This window comes from Pongo abelii, chromosome X (genome assembly GCF_028885655.2).
Source record: "Pongo abelii isolate AG06213 chromosome X, NHGRI_mPonAbe1-v2.0_pri, whole genome shotgun sequence".
Lineage (NCBI taxonomy): Eukaryota > Metazoa > Chordata > Mammalia > Primates > Hominidae > Pongo > Pongo abelii.
This window is the reverse complement of record NC_072008.2, coordinates 34,564,870-34,585,868: the sequence shown is the minus strand read 5'-3', so window position 1 is coordinate 34,585,868 and position 20,999 is coordinate 34,564,870. Positions and strand designations below refer to the sequence as shown.

At 34.6% G+C, this 20,999-nt stretch overlaps 1 long non-coding RNA gene across 1 annotated transcript in view; it reads left to right on the top strand.

Annotated features, from left to right (window-relative positions):
- Positions 1–20,999, top strand: part of LOC129052905 (uncharacterized) — a 121,482-nt gene that overhangs the window by 16,572 nt on the left and 83,911 nt on the right. The gene's annotated exons all lie outside the window — the stretch shown is intronic.

Sequence of the window (20,999 nt, the reverse complement as noted above, 5' to 3'; positions counted from 1 at the left end):
ACTTTAGAGTTTTATCTGGTTTGGTAAATGATAATATTCAAGAGGTCACCATTCTTCCATCTTGAGTCCCTGAATGTTGATGAGCTGAGTCCTTTCTTCCATATTCCACAACTAACCCATGTTGATCTTATTTCATGAGAGAGAAACACATATGCTATTTTTAAGCCACTAAAGTTTTGTACTTAGTGACAACTGAAACACAGCTTATTTGCTATTGTAGTAATACTAACATTTTCATTGATCAGAGTGGGTGGGTGAATAGTGACATATTTAGCAAAAATACAAAGTAGGTGAAGAAATGTGAAGAATGCAGAAAAGGCATTGGATTTAGCTAATTAGATATATCTATATTTATCTACCTTCCTATACATATAGATATATAAAGAGAGAGAGAGAACTAGATTTTGTGCATTTTGGTATTCAGAATAACATAAATAAGAAGGCTGGTTTTTATGGAGAAGATGAGTGATGAAGTAATTCATGAACTTTTATGTGAAATGTTTGGTTGTGAAAGGAAGGTGAGGAACAGGAGTGTATTAGAGGAAGCAGCAGTTGCAGGTAACAGTCATTTTTTATCTTACAAAGGATGAGGAGACCAGTGCATATCTCAAAGTAGACAAAAACCATCATAAATGAAGGAGAGATGGGAAGGTGCTACAGTGTTTGTGATGGGAGAATGGGAAAAGGTCCTAAGGATTCAGAATTGGATGGGATCAAATTCAGAGACACATTACTTAGGTTTATTCAGGAGGAGGGACGCTCCTTTCTTTGTAAGTGGAGAAAAAATGAGAGATTTGGAATCAAAGATGTGTTCAATATTAGCATTAAAAATGATTCTTGTATTTCCTCAGGAAGTGTTTGAACTCAAATATTTTAAATCCCATGATACAAATGATACCGCTATCATCCTGGCACCATGACGACTTTGGACAGCACCTCTTCTCTGCTCATTATGCTAGGAGTCTCCCACACAGCACTTCTCAACCTTTTTTTTTTTTTTTTTTTTTGAGACAGAGTCTCACTCTGTTGCCCCGGCTGGAGTGCAGTGGTGTCATCCCAGCTCACTGCAGCTGGGATCAAGCAGTGACATTCTGGGCTCAAGCAGTCCTCCCACATTGGCCCCCCAAATTTCTGGGATTACAGGTATGAGCCACTGTGCCCAGCAAAAGTCGATTGCTTCTCAACTTCTGAAGCAATCTTTCTCAGAGAGATTTGCAAAGTGCACTTTACACCTTGAGTTTTCAAAATCACAAAATTGTATCCAGAGCAGTCAATAATTTGTGATAGCAAAAGGTCTACCACTTTGAAAAGAATAATTTTCCAGTAGTGCAGTTTACTTAAACAGATTTCTACTGTAAGAGCAAATATATATATGTGCAAAATTATAGAGGAAAAAAACACTCAAGTCTATCCTAACCCCTTGATGTTGAAATTAGACCACTGTGTAGGTCAGAGATCATATATAAATGCCAAGATTGAAACCAGTAGTTCTTTGGTAGGCATAAGAAACACCTGGCAAGCTTGTTAAAATTGCAGGGATATGGGACCTTACTGAAATTTACTGACCCAGAACTTTCAAGGAGGGGCCTGAGCTTTTCTGTCTTTTTGTAAAATCACCAGATGACTTGATGCACTCCAATGTTCTAGACTTACTAATTATAATGTGTCCCATTAATCTGATATCTCTTGAATTCCCCTAAAGCAGAGGGAGAGGTGCTGTCTGGTTTTGAAGAGAGTGGCTGTACTGCTTAAAGACCTAGAAAGCCAGGATCACAGACTACAGAACGTTTAAATCTGAGAGGAATTTGGGCACTTGACTTGTCAAATCTTCACATTTTATTGATGTGGAGACTGTGGCTTGAAAGGTGTATGAAACTTTTAACGTCACAAAGTGGCACAAAGGGCTAACAGTTAAAACTAATATTTTGAATTGAACATTTAGCTCCCATGTTTAACATTAAGCACACTCATATGGCTTTCCTCTGCTGAAACCATGCTACTGTTTTCTTAGAAAACATTATCTTTTGTTTTTCTAGACACCCTGGTTTTTTATAAGTGTTCCAGTTCACAGGGGAAAAGGAAACCTGGCTACGCTTTGTGGGTTGATTTCCTGCATTTTATATCTTTGTGGGAGGAGTAAATGACACACGTACATGGAATGATTTGAAGCGCTGCCCTCCCAAACATACATACTTGCTGTCTGCCCTGTTTTTTATACCACCTTATGTACGTACATGGCTTCCCAATTTCCTCCAGAATAAATTAATTTGAGAATTTAAGTAGTTTCCTCTTACTGTGGTTCTTCAAAAGATTGCAGACTCGAAAAGAGCTGACTCATTATCTTACCAATAGCTTCGCAAGATAAATGGGTTTTTGATTGTTTCTTTCTGTGATTGGAAGGCTTCAGGGCAGAAATAAACTGCTAGAGACATTTTGTTTAAGGGAAAAGAACATATTTTGATACTGTAAGTGGGGAACAAAAGAGAAATTGAGAGGAAACTAAAGATTAAGAGTTTGTTGAACAGTTTTTTTCTAGGATTGACCAAAGAAGTACCTGAAAATAATATTGAGAAGTCAAGGGGAGGGACCTCCTTGACTTCCCCACCTTTTTTTTTCTTTGTGCACTGTCAAATGAAAAGTTAAACTTTAAGTCAACATGTTTATAAAGAATTCAATACGTTGCATCCCCTCTGTGTGACATACCTAGCATGATTTCTTTCTTTCCTTCTTGGACACTGTATTGCTATAACATCACTAACAGGAGATGAATTCCAAATTTTGGTGAAGGGAAAAACATATTTGGGTTGTTATTTATAATTTTTCCTGTTTGATTCACTGATTTTACTATTGGTGTACTGAGGTTATTTTTGTTTGTTTTTAAATTTCTTATAGCCTTATGATTCCATATGGCCTATGATTCCATAAACAAAAATTAAAATATAAGATATTGAATAGAAATAAAAGAGCAGCTTTAAACAAAGCCTGCATGTCAAGAAAAATAGTTGAACAATAAAAAATATAGGCAGGCAAATGATGTGAGCAGGTGATTCAGAGGAAAAACAAATAGTTATGTACAACAATGGGAAATTAAGTTCAGTTACATATCAATTCGGGTACTTCACATTAAAATATATTTTTACTTTCCATCATATTGCCAAAAATTAAAAAGAATTACAACACACAGTCTTGGTAGAGCTGTGGAAAAATATGCAGTCTCATGTACCTCTCAAAGGCATGTGAACTGACCTATTTTTGACCTAAATTCAAGGGGAATTTTGACCTAAATTCAAGGGGAATTTAGCATCATGTACCACAATTGTCCATATGTGTGATCCAGAAATGCTATTTCTAAGAATGCATACTTACAAAAAACCCTGTATATATGCAAGCCTAAACAATTAAGTTCACTGCGGCATTGCCTCTAATAGAAGATATTAGAATACGACATAAATGTTTATTCTTATAAGAAGAGTTAATGAAGTTTATGGTATAACAATACTATGGAATACTAAGTAATTGTTTAAAAGAATGATAAAAATTTTGTATGTTAAACTAAAGAAAGATCTAAGACTTAGTGTTTAAAAATGTAGTAGAATAAGTATAATGAACCTATGATTTTGCTAATTTGTATTGTGTTAATTATATTGTAATATGTCATGTGATATGATGAAATGCATAAATAAGATGTTTAGGATGATACTTTAACGAATGTTGTTATGTATTGCCCAGAGCCTTGTTCAGAATTAAAGAATTTCCCTCCACTTCTTAGCTTCTAGTTGGGCTGCTTGCTGGTAGCTGTGGGCTGTCAGTCTTTTCTTGAAGATTCCTGCTTTTCTTAAGATCACAGGGCCCACACATAGTGACTGGTCATTGTTAGGATAGAAAGGCCTAACCCCCTTACTGCAATGTGGAATAACTGTGAAAGATCATCCCAGATTTCTTCATGGGCTCTACTGAAGCCTTGGTTGAAATTTTACTGTAGCCCACTTTCCATCTTTGACCAATTCTACATCCTTCAATTCCTTCCACAGATGTTGATCATAAACTCTCATACAAAAAACTCATTTTCATAGTCAGCTTTCCACAGAACCCAATCTGCAAATTTAAAATTTCTTAATTATGTTTACCTCTCCAGAGGTAAATTTGAGTGGATGAGAGAATGAGGGCTTACGTTGTTTCAATTTCATTCACATCTAACTTTGAGCTTTTATGCATTCATATAAAGGATGTCACACCTGGGTATATGTCATATTCTTTATCTGAGTATAGAAAGCTTTTTCCCCCTAATTTTAAAAACAGGTGAGTAAATGAATTTTACTTTACTTACTAGAGATTTCATTTAAACAGTAAGTCTTTACCTTGTATTTTTTTACCCTGAATTTGGAAATTTGGAGTCTTCAAGATTTTTTATAGACTCCCATGGATGTTAAGTTCTCCTTGACACTGACTTTCTGTTCACCAAAAAGACTGAGTCCCTGCTTGTTTCTCTATCACCGTTGATCTTTTTTTCCACTCATGTTGCTCCACATTTCATCTTCACCAGCCTCCGTCTTTCTTCAATGTAGAACCAACACAACAATGTGTGCAAAAGACTTTGTGATAAGGGAGAGTACAGAATAGCATGGACTAGAAATCCACTTAAAATTGAGACTAAGAAATCATTGCTCTCTAAGTTCTCTGAATATTTCTGTTATTTTGTACCTCAATGGCCATTTTTCTCCCTTAAACTATATATTGACTGCTTCCTCTCTTGTCTGTTCTAAGGCCCCCAAACCCTAAGAGATTAGCTAGGCAAGAATAGATTCTAAAGCCTATTACTTGATACCTGAAGTAATCTACTTCTCAACCTCCATTCTAGACTAGTCTATGCCAGCTACCTTTGCGTAAGATAGTTATGATTATTCTAATCAAAAGGTCATCTGCTTTAGGATTCCTCTCTTAGTAATACAAATAATTAGTCTAAATATTGAAATTTCAATTATATTTTACCTATCTCAGATAAAGCTTGTGGATAGTGCAATATAAATTTTTAAAAACTATTAAATTTAAAAAACTATTAAGATTATTTTTAAAAACTATTACATGAAGTGGGTGTGTTTTAATTTGCTTTTCAAATTGAATCTGACAAACTTCATAAACTAAACTCATTTTCATTCAAATAATATTTGATTCAAGAGGTCCTCCATAGGTCTATAAAATCCAAACCTAAATGTCTATCTCCCCTACATTTTCGAAAGAGCTGAGAATCCTGCATGTCCTATGTATAGCTCCCAGAGCCTTGTTGCTTAAAGTATGAAGCCAATTTCTCCCCATTGAAATAAATCCATTATTAGGGAATTTCAGGGCTGTCATATCACTAAAACATCCTTAATTTATCCTTATTGTTCAAGTAATTTCATTTCCTAAGCATCCTAATGATCTTTGAAATTTACATCATTTATGAATAGTGTCATTCTCCAAAGACTTACTGAACCCTTACTATATGCCAGGCATATCATGTTCTAAGTGCTTGCCACACAATATGAAACAAAATAGAAAAAGTTCCCCTTTTATCCTGGAATTTATATTCTGATAATAGGTTAAAGCTTACTACTTTCTACTTACTACTTTACTTACCAACCAAGTAAATTTTGTACAGTATGTTGGAATGCAATAAGTTATATGATAAAAAAGAAAATATATATGTGTATATATACTATATACTCTATAAATACACTATAGTATATAGAAAGAAATTATATTTGTGGGACGATGCTAGGTCTTGCTAATATAACTATCCTCCAAATCTTAATATCTTTAACAACAAAGACTCTGTTACTCACTCAACCATCTGGAATATGGCTGGTTCCTGTGGCAGCAGTTAGAGAAAGTGGTAAGTTAAGTGTTGACTATTAAAGGGATTCAGCCAGAAGTGCTACCTGTCATTTGCGCTCATATGTTATTACCTAAAATAAATCAGATGGGCAAGCTGAACTTGCAAGTTTGGTACAGTACAGTCCTACCATGGTCCTGAATAGAGGGCTTTCAGAATTTCTATTAATTGTCCTAGTGACTTTTGTTAGGGTAAAGACCTGGAGTATATGATGAGCACAGGCTGCAATTTAAAACAAGACAGTAAGGGTAGGTCTCATGGCGAAAACATTACTGCATAGAAAATACCTTTGTTTTCACTACTGGGACACAATCCATAACACTGAGAGATGTATAGGAGCTTGGAATGGCATTATAGGAAGTTCACGATCTCTTTCATTGGCATGGGGCATAGTGTGAAGAATTTCAGTTGTGTTCAGAGTAAAAAAGTTTTTGCCCAACATAGAAGTGCCCCTTTTCTAAGGCAAAAGACTCTACTTAATGTTCACAGAGTCTTCTGATTGACACACGTGAAACATACAGCTTCAAATAGAAACAGAAAGCCTTTTCAAGTATTCTCGAGAGATAATGTGGAATAATACATCTAATCACGGTTTCTGAAGGGAAAGAATATCTAGGTCTCAGTTCTGGCTCAAAGACTTCCTAGATTTGTGACCTTGCATAATCTATCTCATATAAATTGCTGTCTGGCACATAGTAAGTGCTCCATAAAGTTTAGTTGTTTTTATTATTCATCCTCTTTGGAAGTCAGTGTTCATGCTAAGGCCCTCGTCTAACCCTGATTTAATGGAATGATCTGAAACCTTCTGGGCTCCCTTTGTATTAAACTGTCTTTTGCTTTTCCCAGATTTATTTTATCCTGCCATTCCTCAGAGAGCAACACTATAATAAATTGAGTGATAACTGTAGATTTCTTGGCAAAATTATACTCCCTCTTTAGTTTCCTGACCAAAGCCTGGATGAAATAGTTGCCTCTGTCCTGTTCCTAGGACATCAGCAAACAAATTCCTATTGGGTAGCAAGGAATGCTCAAGCCGCAATGTGTGTACAGTGAAAGTCGAAGCTGTTGACTTGTTGATTACAATAGCAGTGGAAAGCCATATTTTATATAACACCAAGCACCAGTAAAAGGACTGAAAGCTGAAAGATAATGCCTATTTTGTTGTTGTTGTTGTTGTCGTTGTTGCTGCTGTTGTTTTACCCAGCAGACTTGTGGCTGCTTACATTGGCTTCATTTTGGGGATACTGCTTAGAAGCTCAGAAGAAGTCATTTGCCAATTTGAGAAGTGAGAACTTCCAGTGACTAAAACCAAAAAAGTGTTTTGGAGTTGGAATACTCTTTGGTTCTGTAATTATATTAGAGAAGATGTCTCCTCTTTAGTATGGTAGAAACATAGTATATAAATCAATATTTCTTAAATTTAACATGGAAAACATCAGGTTTACTTTTGTTAAAGATTCTCAGATATATTACGAAGTACACATACCCCAGGATTGAAAACTAGAGTTAGGAATTATCATGCCACTTTTGTGCTGTGGGACACCAGAATATGCCTGTTCAAAATATGGAGGATTGTTCAACTGAAGACAATTAAGACGAAAAAAATGGAGGAAAGCTCTCTGCTTTCCCTCTTCCTAAAAGCTTTGAGTTTCAGCTTATATAGCATCTTCAATAAAGAGCAGTAAATTTTTAGTAAAGTCATAAGACAGAAAAGGACTGAGTCTGTATTGGAGTTTTATAGAGCCTGGAGAAGAAAACGGTGCAAGACAGGATGCAGTTTTCTTTTTTAACTACTGGAAAACTCTAGCTTGGAATTATTTTTTTATGCCTCTTGCTCGGGATCCTTGATTCAATCTCCTCCTGGCAATTGTCAGAAAAGTTATTTTCATAGCTGTTTTTGCAAGGCTTACAGTTTTTCAACATTCAGGAGAGAAGGAGGTAGCAAAAGGGGCAAAACAGAAAACAGACAATACAAAAGGTAAAAGAGTCAAAGGTCGAAACAAGGGAAATTAAAATCTGCTTAATCCTACATTATTAGTTTTCCTTTTTGTCTTTTGAATAGAGCCAGAATCTCCTCAGCAAAATGAGACTTGCTATCTTTTGCTGCACTCAACAAACCATAGTGAGGTTTAATCTTGACTATTTGTGCATTGTAGCCAACAGTTAAATGGATCTATTTTGAAATCAGTATAAACAGGAGATTAAAGCAGAACACAAGTGCAAAAGTACAGAAAATGTTGCAAAACCACCTCCTTCAAAATGGTAAAGATATATTTAAAAGGATTGATAACTGAGTGCCATCTATATTTATTGCATTGAATATCAGTTTGAATTATATAAAAAGGTTTTAAATACATAATACTTCCAAGAATACATTTTAGACTACATACATAGAGTATTTAAATGTTCATATGATTCTGAACTAACGATAATATTTTAATGCCTCACATTAAACATTGTAGGTTGAAAACATCAAGAAGAAAATTAAAAAATAAAATAAAATATGGTTTAATAATCCTACTCTCTTGTGCATTTTGCAAGAGTCTTCATTTGTTTATTTATTGGCAATATCTCTCTTAAATATAAAGTAGTTAAGATTCTTTGTTGTTGTTGTTGTTTTTTAAGACGGGGTCTCACTCTGTTGCCCAGGCTGGAGTGCAGTGGCATGATCTTGGTTCACTGCAACCTCCACTTCCCAGGTTCAAGTGATTCTCCTGCCTCAGCCTCCCAAGCAGCTGGGATAACAGACACACACTACCATGCCTGGCTAATTTTTGTATTTTTAGTAGAGACAGTGTTTCACCACGTTGGCCGGGCTGGTCTCAAACTTCTGACTCCAAGTAATCCACCTGCCTCAACCTCCCAAAGTGCTTGGGATTACAGGCGTGAGCCACCGTGCCTGGCCAAGACTCTTAAAATATCGTTTCCTGCTTAGCTTTTCAAGGCTCCATAGCTTTCTCAAGTTCCATTGTTTCCAAAATTCGTGGCTCATTCTGCTATTTTATTCTGCTCACTTTTAAACTGAAAATATTCCAGAGGTCCTAAAAGTCTTAGAAACAGAGCACAAATGATGATATGATTGACTTATTGGCACCAAAGTCCAAAATTTGAAGAATGGAAAAATAAAACTTACTCTTAGAAAATGTTTTAAGACTACTAAATTCTTATGCAAAAAACATGAGTGGATTAAGCAATTTCATTTTAAGACTGAATCAGTTTCTTGATATAACTTGAAAATAACAGTTCTATTATTTTTCACTGTTAAATTCTCTGCTTTTATGATTTCAAAATATAGTCTAGGTTTAGATAAAATGGATAAATGCCTGACCAGCCTCTTCAAATGAAAGTTACTAAGAAGTCAATTTTGTCATCTTGGGAATGTGCGCTAGACATAATAATCACTGGTTTTCCTACCATACGTAGGTTTCCCTTTGGGGAAACTGAATCCATATTCATATTTAATATTGTCTTCTTTGAGATTTATTCTGGGTATACTGCATTTTATCCATTCATCTTTCTAGACTCAGGTAAGGAATAAGGAACATTTTTGTTGTTGTTTTACATATGCATTTCCGATTGGCATTAAATGTGGTTCCTAGCCTCTTTGTTTTATTTCTTCAATATCTTACTTGAAGAATAATAAGTACAAGGAGATTTCAAACACAAATAACACCTGTCAATAAGTGCAATCATTGCAGGAACACACAGCAGAAGTGATACTTCTTAAAGTTAGTCTGGCTACATCATTTTGTTTTTATATTTCCATCTGAACAATTTAAACAAATGCTAGAATTGGTGTTTCTATGCAAAGATAACCTCGAGTGTAATTTTTTGAACTATTTAAAGAAGTTAAGAGTAAGCATCTAGACCACTTTGGCATGTAAATATGGCTGGAAAACCTAAAATTTCCTACGTTTCCCCGGTATAAGCCAGATGCATAATCCACTAGATGGCAGGAAGATATCAAAGTAAACAGATTATTGGAAGCCTTTGTGTGTATTTAATGGATAACTATAAATACTCTTGATGCTTGACTTTCCAAGGACTGATGTAAGCTAATCATGAAAACCTTATTTTGCTTGCTCATGATTAGTATAGAAATGGATATATTCAACCAATTCTGGTGAATAGTATAAGAACAAAATCTGAGGAACTTTAAAGAGACATTTTCTTAATTGTATGAAAGAGTCATAGGAATACAGATTCTTTGTCTTCTGGATTTGTCATGTCTGGATGTGATGCTGGAAAATGCTCAATCCATCTTATAAACAGTCTAAAAATGAAGACAAATCAAGAAGGAGGAGAGAGCATTGAATCACAGAGAAGTGTAACTGCAACCTAGTTGTCTTATGACTAGAATCCACTTCAAATTCTGGCACATCTTGAAATCAATACCTCACAAGTCAAATTGAAGTTTGTGAGATTATTTTTTCAGCAAAAACATGCAAATTAATTCATTTTCATATTTTTTTGAGAAGACTGTTGATATGACTGATACGTAGAGAAATTTCCACATAGACAAATCTATGTAAAATGTGAATCTGTGATACCATTTTAAAGGCAACTTTATTTTAAAATTAATACAATTATTATTTCTGTATTCTTTGTTAACAGTATAGATTCAATTCAACAAAATTATTTTGTGGGGTTTTTTTACATGTGATGTAATAACAAAATTTATATGGACATATATGGATAGAATTCATTATGATAATAGACTTACTTTGAAAGTATAAAGTTTTGCTTGGGAGAAGAGGCTTTTGGACAGTCAAATCTTTCATTACTTTACCAAAGGCTTGTGCAGCTTATCTGGAGAGCAGATGGTGATGGGATTGGGTGAACCATCCAATTACACAACCCATATGCTCCAGAATGCATGAAAAATGAGTAGGAATGTATGGCACAAGTGCTGAAAAGAGCTGCTTCTTATGGGCAACTGCTTCAACATCTAATATAAGTGAGGAAGAGAATAATTAATTCACTCCTTCCTAACTGTGGCTATGGCTGTCTCAGCTGCTGCCCAGCTCTGTTTGTAGGTGTGGTGGGAGACACGTTGGGCCTTTTTGCCTCCTTTGCCAGAAAAAAGAGCCCACAATGTTTTCTCCCTGTGACTACTGCATATGGATTTAGGCAGATGCATCTGCTGCACATGCTGCAATAGCAGTCACTCCCTCCACCTCTTCATTGAACAGAGTGCAGAGAGCAAATTTGCAGTCATTCCTGCTCTCTTCAAGCCAAAGGCTCAGAGTAGCAGGAATAGGATGTGGCCAAAACACAGAGAAGGGACAGGGTCTACTACAGAGAATATCCATGTCAGGGTTCTCTGTTCCACCGCTGAGGCTAGAGTAGCAAAAGCAATGTATCATGCCCTTCTCGGTGCTCTAAATTAGACAAGGAGCAACATGATATAAGGTTGAAAGCTTCATGGAGCATCCCACTCCCTGCCAGGTTGTAGGACAGGGATAAAAATAAAGAATTTCCAAGGATCATGGACATGACTTTTCTTGGAGAAACTAGTTATACTGGATTCCTTAAATCATTTATAAATATTCAGAGTGCTTCAATTTATTCTAAAATTATTTTAGATTTGGAATAGACAGGGATGCCAAGAAAGACTATTTTCAAACCTTACAATTTTCTTTGCACAACCACATGCCTTACTCCATGGCACATATTTCAGTTTTGAAATATTGTTTTTAGTGTGACAGGCAAAACAAGGGCAAGAGAATTCTAGTAATAATTACCCTCAAGACAAAATAAAACTCAAACATTTGTTCAGTTCCCCATGATAAAGTCATTTTTCTCACACCAGTAGATGTCAAATACCTGGTCAACTGGAGATAGAAAATTGTGCCGCTGGTAACCAGAAATCATCTGACTCTTATAAATGAGATTTTTAGCATTCCCATTAGAGCTTTCATGTTGGCTTATTAAGACTAAGTGGCCAGCTAAACAAGATTACCTGTCCCTGATAGAAAGGGAAATAAAGTTAATGGTAAGACAAGCTAGCTGGCTATATTCTTTAGCCTGCCTCCTAAACTACTTTCTAAAATCTCTACCTGAGGACTTGACACTATGGGGAGCTTGATCAGTTCATTTTGTTGTGTAAGACTCATAGCTGATTTACAATTTGACTTGGAAATTTGTCTCAGGAAAGTAGTTACTAATTGTATGGGATAAGGAAGGTGGTACAGGATGCTGTAAAATATTGCCCCGCTTTATCCTCCTCGTAATTCTCAGCAACATTTCAAGCCAGCATTTAAATAATCTCCAACCTGCAATGAGTGGTTACATGTATGTATGAAGGATATTGGGATGGGAGTGTCTGATGGTAGGGACTCCGTAGGCTATCAGGCCAACTTCTATATTTGACTACTGGAGGACTTATGCCCTAGGATGTCCTCTTTTCTCTTTTGTGAAGTTAGAAACATTAGCAGATGCCACCTTAGGCAAACTATTAACAGGTATCCTTTTTCTTTTCTTGAAATACCTACTTCCCTACAATATGCCCAAGAACTTCTTAATCTCTCTACTCTTCATAAGACAGATCAGAACCTTCTATGGAAAAGATCATATACTTTTAGTGAACACATGCCTTAAGCTTCATTCTGAATTGTGGAATACATTATCTTATTAAAGCCATTTCCATCTCCACCTAGTAGAAGAGAAAATGCTCTTTAATAGAAATTCAGAAATCACAGCCTGTAGTCAATAACTCTGCAGCTTTGCTGGGCCACTTTGATCTGTAGGTTTTCCTTCTGATTTGCTGAGAAGGCGCAGGATGAACATAGCGCAAAATTTGCATAAGTGTATCGTCTGCATACTATGCTTCCCTTCACTATGGTCAAGCTAGTTACTTCAGGCTAATATTTTCATTGATCATTTTTGTATGGAAGGTTTCAATTGACTTTAGCGTGACTAAAGCACCATGTTGAAGTTTATTGCCAATTCTCTGATGAACCAGTCTTAGAGGGTGGAGGCTACAAGGAATTCAGAAAGAATACCAGATGTGATATAGATACAGCCACAAATATATATATAGATAAATATATATATATATATAGCTTTTTTATTCTCAGCTGTGGGCTCAATTTAGTCTCCTATACAGCCACAAATATATATATAGATATATATAAATATATATATAGCCACAAATATATATATAGATATCTATATATCTATATGTAGATATAGAGGTGATATAGATACAGCCACAAAATGTGCAATACAATTGGAATGATAAAACTAACAGGTGAAAACACCAACAACTGAGGTCCAACAGCTGATACACTAAAATGGGACATAACTATGGGCTGCTATAGATAGATAGGGAGACGTTCGGAGAAAAAAAATGATGGGCTATGAGAAACGTATGAATGGCTGGTAGAATTTAGATTGGAGGTGGTGGAAAGCGATGAGGGCATTTCAGGTAAGGGGAACAAGGCAAAGTTGGGATAATATATATGGGTTAATAGCTGGGCATTATGGGAATGAGGGTACACCGTGGGATGCAGAAACATGTAAGATTGCATAAGCAGGAATAGGAAAGATTATTGATGAAATTATACAAATGAATTTAGCTTTGGTATGGGAGAGCACAGGGAATTATAGTAGATTTCGTGGTAGGGTGAGAAGATAATGAAATAAAATGGAAAAAGCATATTTAAGTTTGAGCCCTCACCAAGTTGTGACCTTCACCAAGTTACATAACTATTTTCATCCTCAGTTTCCTCATGCAAAAAATCAGGATATGGGTTATGTGAAGATGTAAGGATTAGTAAGAAATACACAACATCATCTCATCCTCATCATTCTCATACTCATCATAAAATATGTCTATTATTAGTATTTGTATTGTTGATTTAGATAAATTAAGATGGCTCTATTTTTTGTGATTACTTCTCCTCTTCAAGAGTTAGACCCTATCTTTTCTCCCCTTGAATCTGGGCAGGTTCTTTGAGTGCTTTGAGCAATAGAATATCACAGACATTTTGATGTGCCAATTTACAGACACAGATATTCTTCTACTTTTTGTCTCTCGGAATGTTTGTTTGTGGATGATGTCTCTAAGAACCCAGTAACCATGCTGTGAATAGCCTGAGCCTTGTGGAGAAATTGTATGTAGCATGTAGATACTATAGCCAACAGTATCCAGGCCCAGCCCCTATCTGGTAGCACATGTGAGATCCCAAGCAAAGACCACTATGCTGAGCCCAATTAACACACAGGCACTTGGTGAAAAATAATATATTGTTTAAGATTGATGTTTCAACAGATTTAGAGGTGGTTGGTTAAATAGCAATCAATAACTATTGAAACATTGATTTTATTTTCTTAAATCACAATAATATTCAGTCAAATAATAACGATCACATTTGTTGTGATGGTTATGTAGAAATGACTGAATTTTAGGTGTGAAGGAGATGAAAGCCTTAATTAGGGAATCAATGTTGAAAATCAAGAGTATTTCCTTCATTAACCGTTAATTCATTCACTCACTCAATAAATATTTATTGAGCAGCAACACTTATAGCACCATATTTGTGGAAGCTATCTATTATTTGGTTATTTCTTGCATTGGTTGAGTACTTCCTTATTGACTATAAATGCTATGTTTCAGTCACTAGATTCCCAAGAATGTATCCCATATGTTCAGCAAAATGTATACTATCTCAATTAGAATTTAATGTCATTCTGTTGCTTGGCTGTTCTGTTTGGTTATCACATTGCTTCCTTTATTGTTTTTGTTTCTGATAAAGGACTCTATTTAGGAGAACACATCTCTATTCATATAGATGTTAATGTTATCACTTTATCGTTGTCTTAGATTTTATTTCTCTTGGCCATGACCCTTTGACCTTTTGTTAGCTACTCTGATTATTAGTACAGTCCTACTACCTCATTTTCCTCTTTTGTTCTATCCCTTTCTTTACTTTCATGCTTGATTTCCTCACATTTTCAAAAGAGAAAAATTATTGCTTTTAGGTAAAATCCTTCCTCTATTCAAATAGCTGATTGGATGATTTAGTAACTCATGCTCATACTTACATAGACTTACAAAAGGATACTAGTAGGAAGTGTTTATACGGTAAAAATATAAACACAGGGATGACTTTTAGAAGCTTTGATTGATAGCCAGGAAAACTCCTGAAAATCTTAATAACACTGCGGTCAGTCCTACTGTAGACTTGTGGGGGATAATTTAGACTACTTTCCTTATTATCTTTTGTGCTGTATTATCAAAGTGCTAAAGAAATTATACTTCTAGAGCCACATTCAACACATTAGCAAATACCTCTTTATTAACATATGAGCACGCATTCAATGTATATGTAATTAAAGCAATATCAGAAACATTCAAGAAAACAGAATTGTGGTAGCATGAAGGTAATTTTTCCCCCACCAAAAAAAGCAAATGTAGTAATTAACTGATTTAAAGCTCACTGTGAGAGCACTGCTATTCAGAACTACAACACTTGGTGGCATGATAACTACATATTGATAGAAAACACACACACTTGACTAGGAGATTCAAATTGTTTTCTTAGTGCTTCAGGCAAGATAGGCATTATTAAAACAATAGAATACTGCAGTGCTCCACTTTCAAACACCAGTAGTCTGTGAAAGCATAGTTCTCTTTGCTCATAAAGAGCATGGGAAGGCAGGTTCTAAAGGGTACACATTCACCTGATAGTCAAAATTCTGAGATGAGTTTTTTGGTAACTGTCAGACCAAAAACAATATAGTACTACATATTACATCTAATGCAACCACACAAAAGGTTCTGCTTTACATTTTTAAAAGATGTTCACATATATTATTTTATCTGATGCTCACCAAATGTCCATATTACATGCAGATATATTAAGTGGCTTGTGTATTATCACATAGACAATAAGGTGATATTATAAACATTAAAAGGAAAGTCTTCTGCCTAATGGAGAGTCATATCACAAAATACAATGTAAGCTACTTGCCACAGGGAAAATTAATAATGGATGTAAATTTTAATTAAGAAACACATGTCAGGACCTACCCTTTGCTTAGGGGACTAAATTGAGCCCACAGCTGAGAATAAAAAGGCTATACAAAATAAAGCTCCCTATTCTTTCAACGTATTTTCCTAACTTGTGGCTCTGTCAAGACAAGGTGATGGATAATGGTGAGAAACATAGACCTGGAGACCAGGCTAACTTGGAGGCAAAACTAGATATATAGATCAATGGAACACAATACAGAACCCAGAAAATAAAGCCACATATTTAAAAACAATCAATTTTTTACAAAAGCTGACAAGAACATACATTGGAGAAAGGACACCTTTTTCAATAAATAGTACTGGATAAATTGGATTGACGTATACAGAAGAATGAAACTGGATATCTATCTCTCACCATACTAAAATATTAGCTCAAGATGGAATGAAAGACAAACATAAGACTCAAAATTATACAAGAACTGGAAAAAACAACAGGAAAACATTTTCTAGACATTGGGCTAGGAAAAGAATTTGTGACTAAGACTTCAAAAGCACAAGCAACAAAAATAAAAGTAGAAAAATGGGACTTAATTACACTAAAAAGTTTCTGAAAAGCAGAAAATATTAATCAACAGAGCGAAAAGACAACCTGTAGAAAGGGAGAAAAATACTTTTAGATTATACATCTGACAGAAGACAAATATCCAGAATTTACAAGGAACTCAAACAACGCCACAGCAAAAAAGAGATAATACCATTAAAAGTGGGCCCTTTTTAGTAAAAGGAAACTGTTGTAAAAAAGACAAAAGAAGACATAAAAATGGCCAACAGGTTTATGAAAAAATGCTTAATACTACGAATCATCATAGAAATGCAAAATAAAACCACAATGAGGTATCATCTTACACAAGTCAAACTGGCTATTATTTTAAAATAACAAAACATAACAGACATTGGCGAATTTGCAAATAAAAAGGAACTCTTATACATGATTGGTGGGAAGGTAAATAGTACAACCTCTATGGAGAACAGTATGGAGATTTCACAAAGAACTAAAAATAGAACTACCTTTCAGCCCAGCAATCCCATACAGTTATCTGTCCAAAGGAAAAGAGATCAGTACAATACCTGCACTAGTATGTTTATTGCAGCACTATTTACAATGGCAAAGATATGGAATCAACCTAAGTGTCCATCGATGGAGGAATGGGTAAAGAAAATGTGGTATATGTACATAATGGCATACGATTCAACCATAAAAGAGAATGAAATTATGTCTTTTGCAGCATCAGGGATGGAACTAGAGGCCATTGTCATAAGTGAAGTAACTCGGAAGCAGAAAGTCAAATATCACATGTTCTCATGTGTAAATGAGAGCTAAATAATGTGTACACATGAACACATTGGAATGATAAACATTGGACACTCAGAAAGGCGAGGGATTGGGAGGGGAACGGATGACAAAAAATTGGTTAAAGGGCACAATATACATTATTCACGTGATGGGTACCCTATAAACCCTGAATTGACCACTATACCATCTATACATGTAACAAAATTGCACATGTAACCCATACATTTGTACAAAAAAGAAGCTCCATCAAAAGATCCTTATAATAAAGGCAAAATATTTCCAAAGTATAATTATCAAGTGTTAAAATTAAATCTTCTACACTCTTGACTTGTCATTACTTAACATTTTAAATTTTTCACTAACTTCTCTAGAGATGGTTATTAAAGTTTACTGGTTTGAAAATCTTGTTTCCTATGATTGCTATTCAATAAAATCTTGAAAAGATGATGAATTATGGCTCTGCTTAAAATTAGCTTTTTAAATAACAATTTAAAACTAAATATGAACCATATGAAACCAAAATATAAGAGGAATTGTTTGTTTAAAAAGTTGAATAAAATTATAAAGCACAGGATAATTTACAAAATAGTTTTTCAGCAGATCAAACATTTCTAAAATCCAATTGAAGACAGACAGCAAAGAAAGAAGATATATACAGCCAAATTGAAGACTTATGTTGTAATCAACATTAATTTCATCACGTTTTCTAATTTGGTTACTACATATGTAAATTTTGACATGTACAGTTTTTATTTGGATTTATCAGATATAAATTATGTCTGTACCATGATTTATTTGTGTTTAGTAGATTTCTTAATTTAAACACATTGTTTTCACCACAACACAGTGCTCCATTACATTTGTGTTCTCCAGTAGTAATTCTATATGCAATATTAAACCTTAAATTGAATGTATAAGAGCATTCATAATGTCAGATGTTTCACCTTTGACAGATTGAACTTGCAAAGGTTTTACTTTGATTTTATTAATTGGATGACAAAATTGAACCATTATTGGTTGTAAATTAATGAAATTTCCTTTTGAAGTATCTGAAGATGATAATATAAAACTGTCCTTCTTTAACTACTCGTGAATTTCTTTTGCTAATGAAGCCAACACATTAACAGCAATTTTTAATGTACATGCCCAAGAAAAGTGACAATTGAAATTAGTGCAATTCATTTAGATCAGCAGTTATTTAGTCTAAAAAAAGTCACTTTTAGTGTTACTTCATCATACCTCTGCAACTGTACATATTAAATCATCGTCTTTAGGCACTGTCTTCTCAAAATGATGTTCTTCAAAAGATTGTGTCTTGATTGCATATGCTTAGTGATATTATCCACATAGATACTTATTGTCTATGAGCATTTTGTGCTAATTACTCATGCACAAAATCAACTCTTAAGAAATGGAATATCAGTGAGAAAATTTTTAATAGAGCTTTCTTCTTCTTTTTCAACACATTGCTGTCTGAAGGGTTTACTGCAAAAAAATTTAAAAAGAACATTGTCAAACTAAGTGAATAATTGTACATTTATCACATACAGTAAATTACAAAATCAATATAGCAATAATATTCTGACTACCTTTTATAGGCTCTATAGCAAGATTGCTAAATCTCTAATTTCTACACATAATTTACATATAGTTAACCAATAATTTTCAAGTTTCCTATTGAAATGCCAAATGGCTGCCTAGTGCTCAAGCCACAACATGGAACAAAGAATCCAAATGGTAGGCAGGGCCACCATGTTAACCTGCACATCCTGTACATGTACCCTGGAACTTAAAATAAAAACAAAAATTAAATAAAGTAAATAAATAAATTAGGCTTCATTAAAGAAATAAAAAAATAAAAATAAGTTTCAAAAAACAATCTGTCTCCCACCACAATTGTAAATGGCAAACAATTAGCTGTTACTACTATCCAGTTTAATCTAAGTTCCCTTCACGTTGTCGGTGGGAGCCGTGCATGCTGCTCTGAAAAGGGAAGTCTAAGTGATTTTGAAACTGAAAGAATCAGGAAAAGAGACAGGATCCTGCTGGGTTTTTTTTTTTTTTGTCAGATTTAACCACATGTGATGTGAAGGCTATTTTAACTGCACATGTATGTCACATAGTACTAGATGAGATAAGATAATGGCAGAAGAAGAAAGTACAATGGAAGGTTAACCAAATAGGTACTGAACTATTTCCATATGACTATTAATAAAAGTACTTTGTAACAGACTGAATAAATAGCAAGGATGTGCTCATAAAATAGTTGGGACTTTTCAAAAGGACACAGAAGCCAGTCTTCTGTGGGATGAATGAGGGACAGTTGGAGTATCAAAACAAATATTATCGTAATAAATAATCAACAGGGCCAATAATAAACTGGAAGGAATTATTGTACAGCAAAAGTAAATTGGGATAGTAAATATAGATAAGTTGGAATGTATGGTCACCTAAATAATGAGTGATGGAAAAAATACTGCTGGAAAAAGTTGGAGAGAATGGATGGAAGAACTTGTCCTTTTCAGGCCAAAATGAGAAGAATTATGTATTTTTTTTCAGAGTAAAGTGGAAAGCAATTCAAACATTTTAAGCAGTTGTTGCCTATTTTTCTTCTTTTTTCAACTTTGCCCCAGTTGCTGTATGAAAAACATAGTGAAATAATTTGGTCAGATGAAAGTAAGGACTCCAAGAGGCAATGACAACAGCCAAGGCAAGAAAAGAAAATATTTCCTAAAGGTTAAAGAAAAGGGAAAATACAGGGGAAGAGTCATTCTTCCTGTCTTTACCTATAATCTGCATGTTCATTGTTCAACATAATCCTAAACAAGGATTCTTGCTGGCAAAAGTCTTGCTCTAACGGCAGGTTGCCAAGTTGTGATGCCACCTCAATCCCAGAAAATTAAAGAAGAGATTTAAAAAATGCAAGGTCTTCAGTCATTCTATTTTGTTGCTTAAATTTTATATTTATGGCGATATGATAAATTCACTGAATATACATAATTGGAAATGAAACATTATGCAATACCAGCATTTCTTTTCATTCCTAAAGGAAATATAATATTAAAAATAAGTAGCACCATCCAAATCTTTCTGCAAAGTGGAATTATATTTTAGTAGGTTAGATATTTATCAAGCTGCATTTTGTATTTTAGCATCAACAGCTATTAAAGGAAGAAAAATTGAATGTCTCGTATAGGAGAAAGTGCATATCTTCAAAATCATTTTGACTCTCCACTGGAGCCTTCAATGTTCATATTCATAACAATAGTATAAATGTGAAATAATATAGCTTGGCACTAGGGTAAAAAGCTGATTCCTTCAGCTGTACTGATGATGATGCATGCTATCTTTCTTATTTATAGAAAATAATATGAACATGGCGTTATGAGTCACCTTCACACTTCTGTGCTATTCTTTCTTCCTTACATCAGCCCACATCAATAGGATATTGCTTGCAAAATAACATGCCAGTACAATTTCCAGTTATTTCCGTATCAAACCTCTCTTACTTATGGGAAGAGAGCAATCAGGTAAAATGAGTATGCATGTACTCAAATGCGGCTGAGTTCTCCAGCTTATTTAGTCTCACTAATCCAATAATAAATGAAAAATCACTCATTCTTTATGCCCCATTTGAGCTAACCCCAGTGATACAGCACATATTTTTATTCCTACAGAGTATTTCTGTCTCATTTACCCAGTGAAATCTAATCTATAAATTCCAACAAATAGATAGCATATAAATTATATATTCCATAATATTTTATATACTTACCATTATATCGCAATACTAT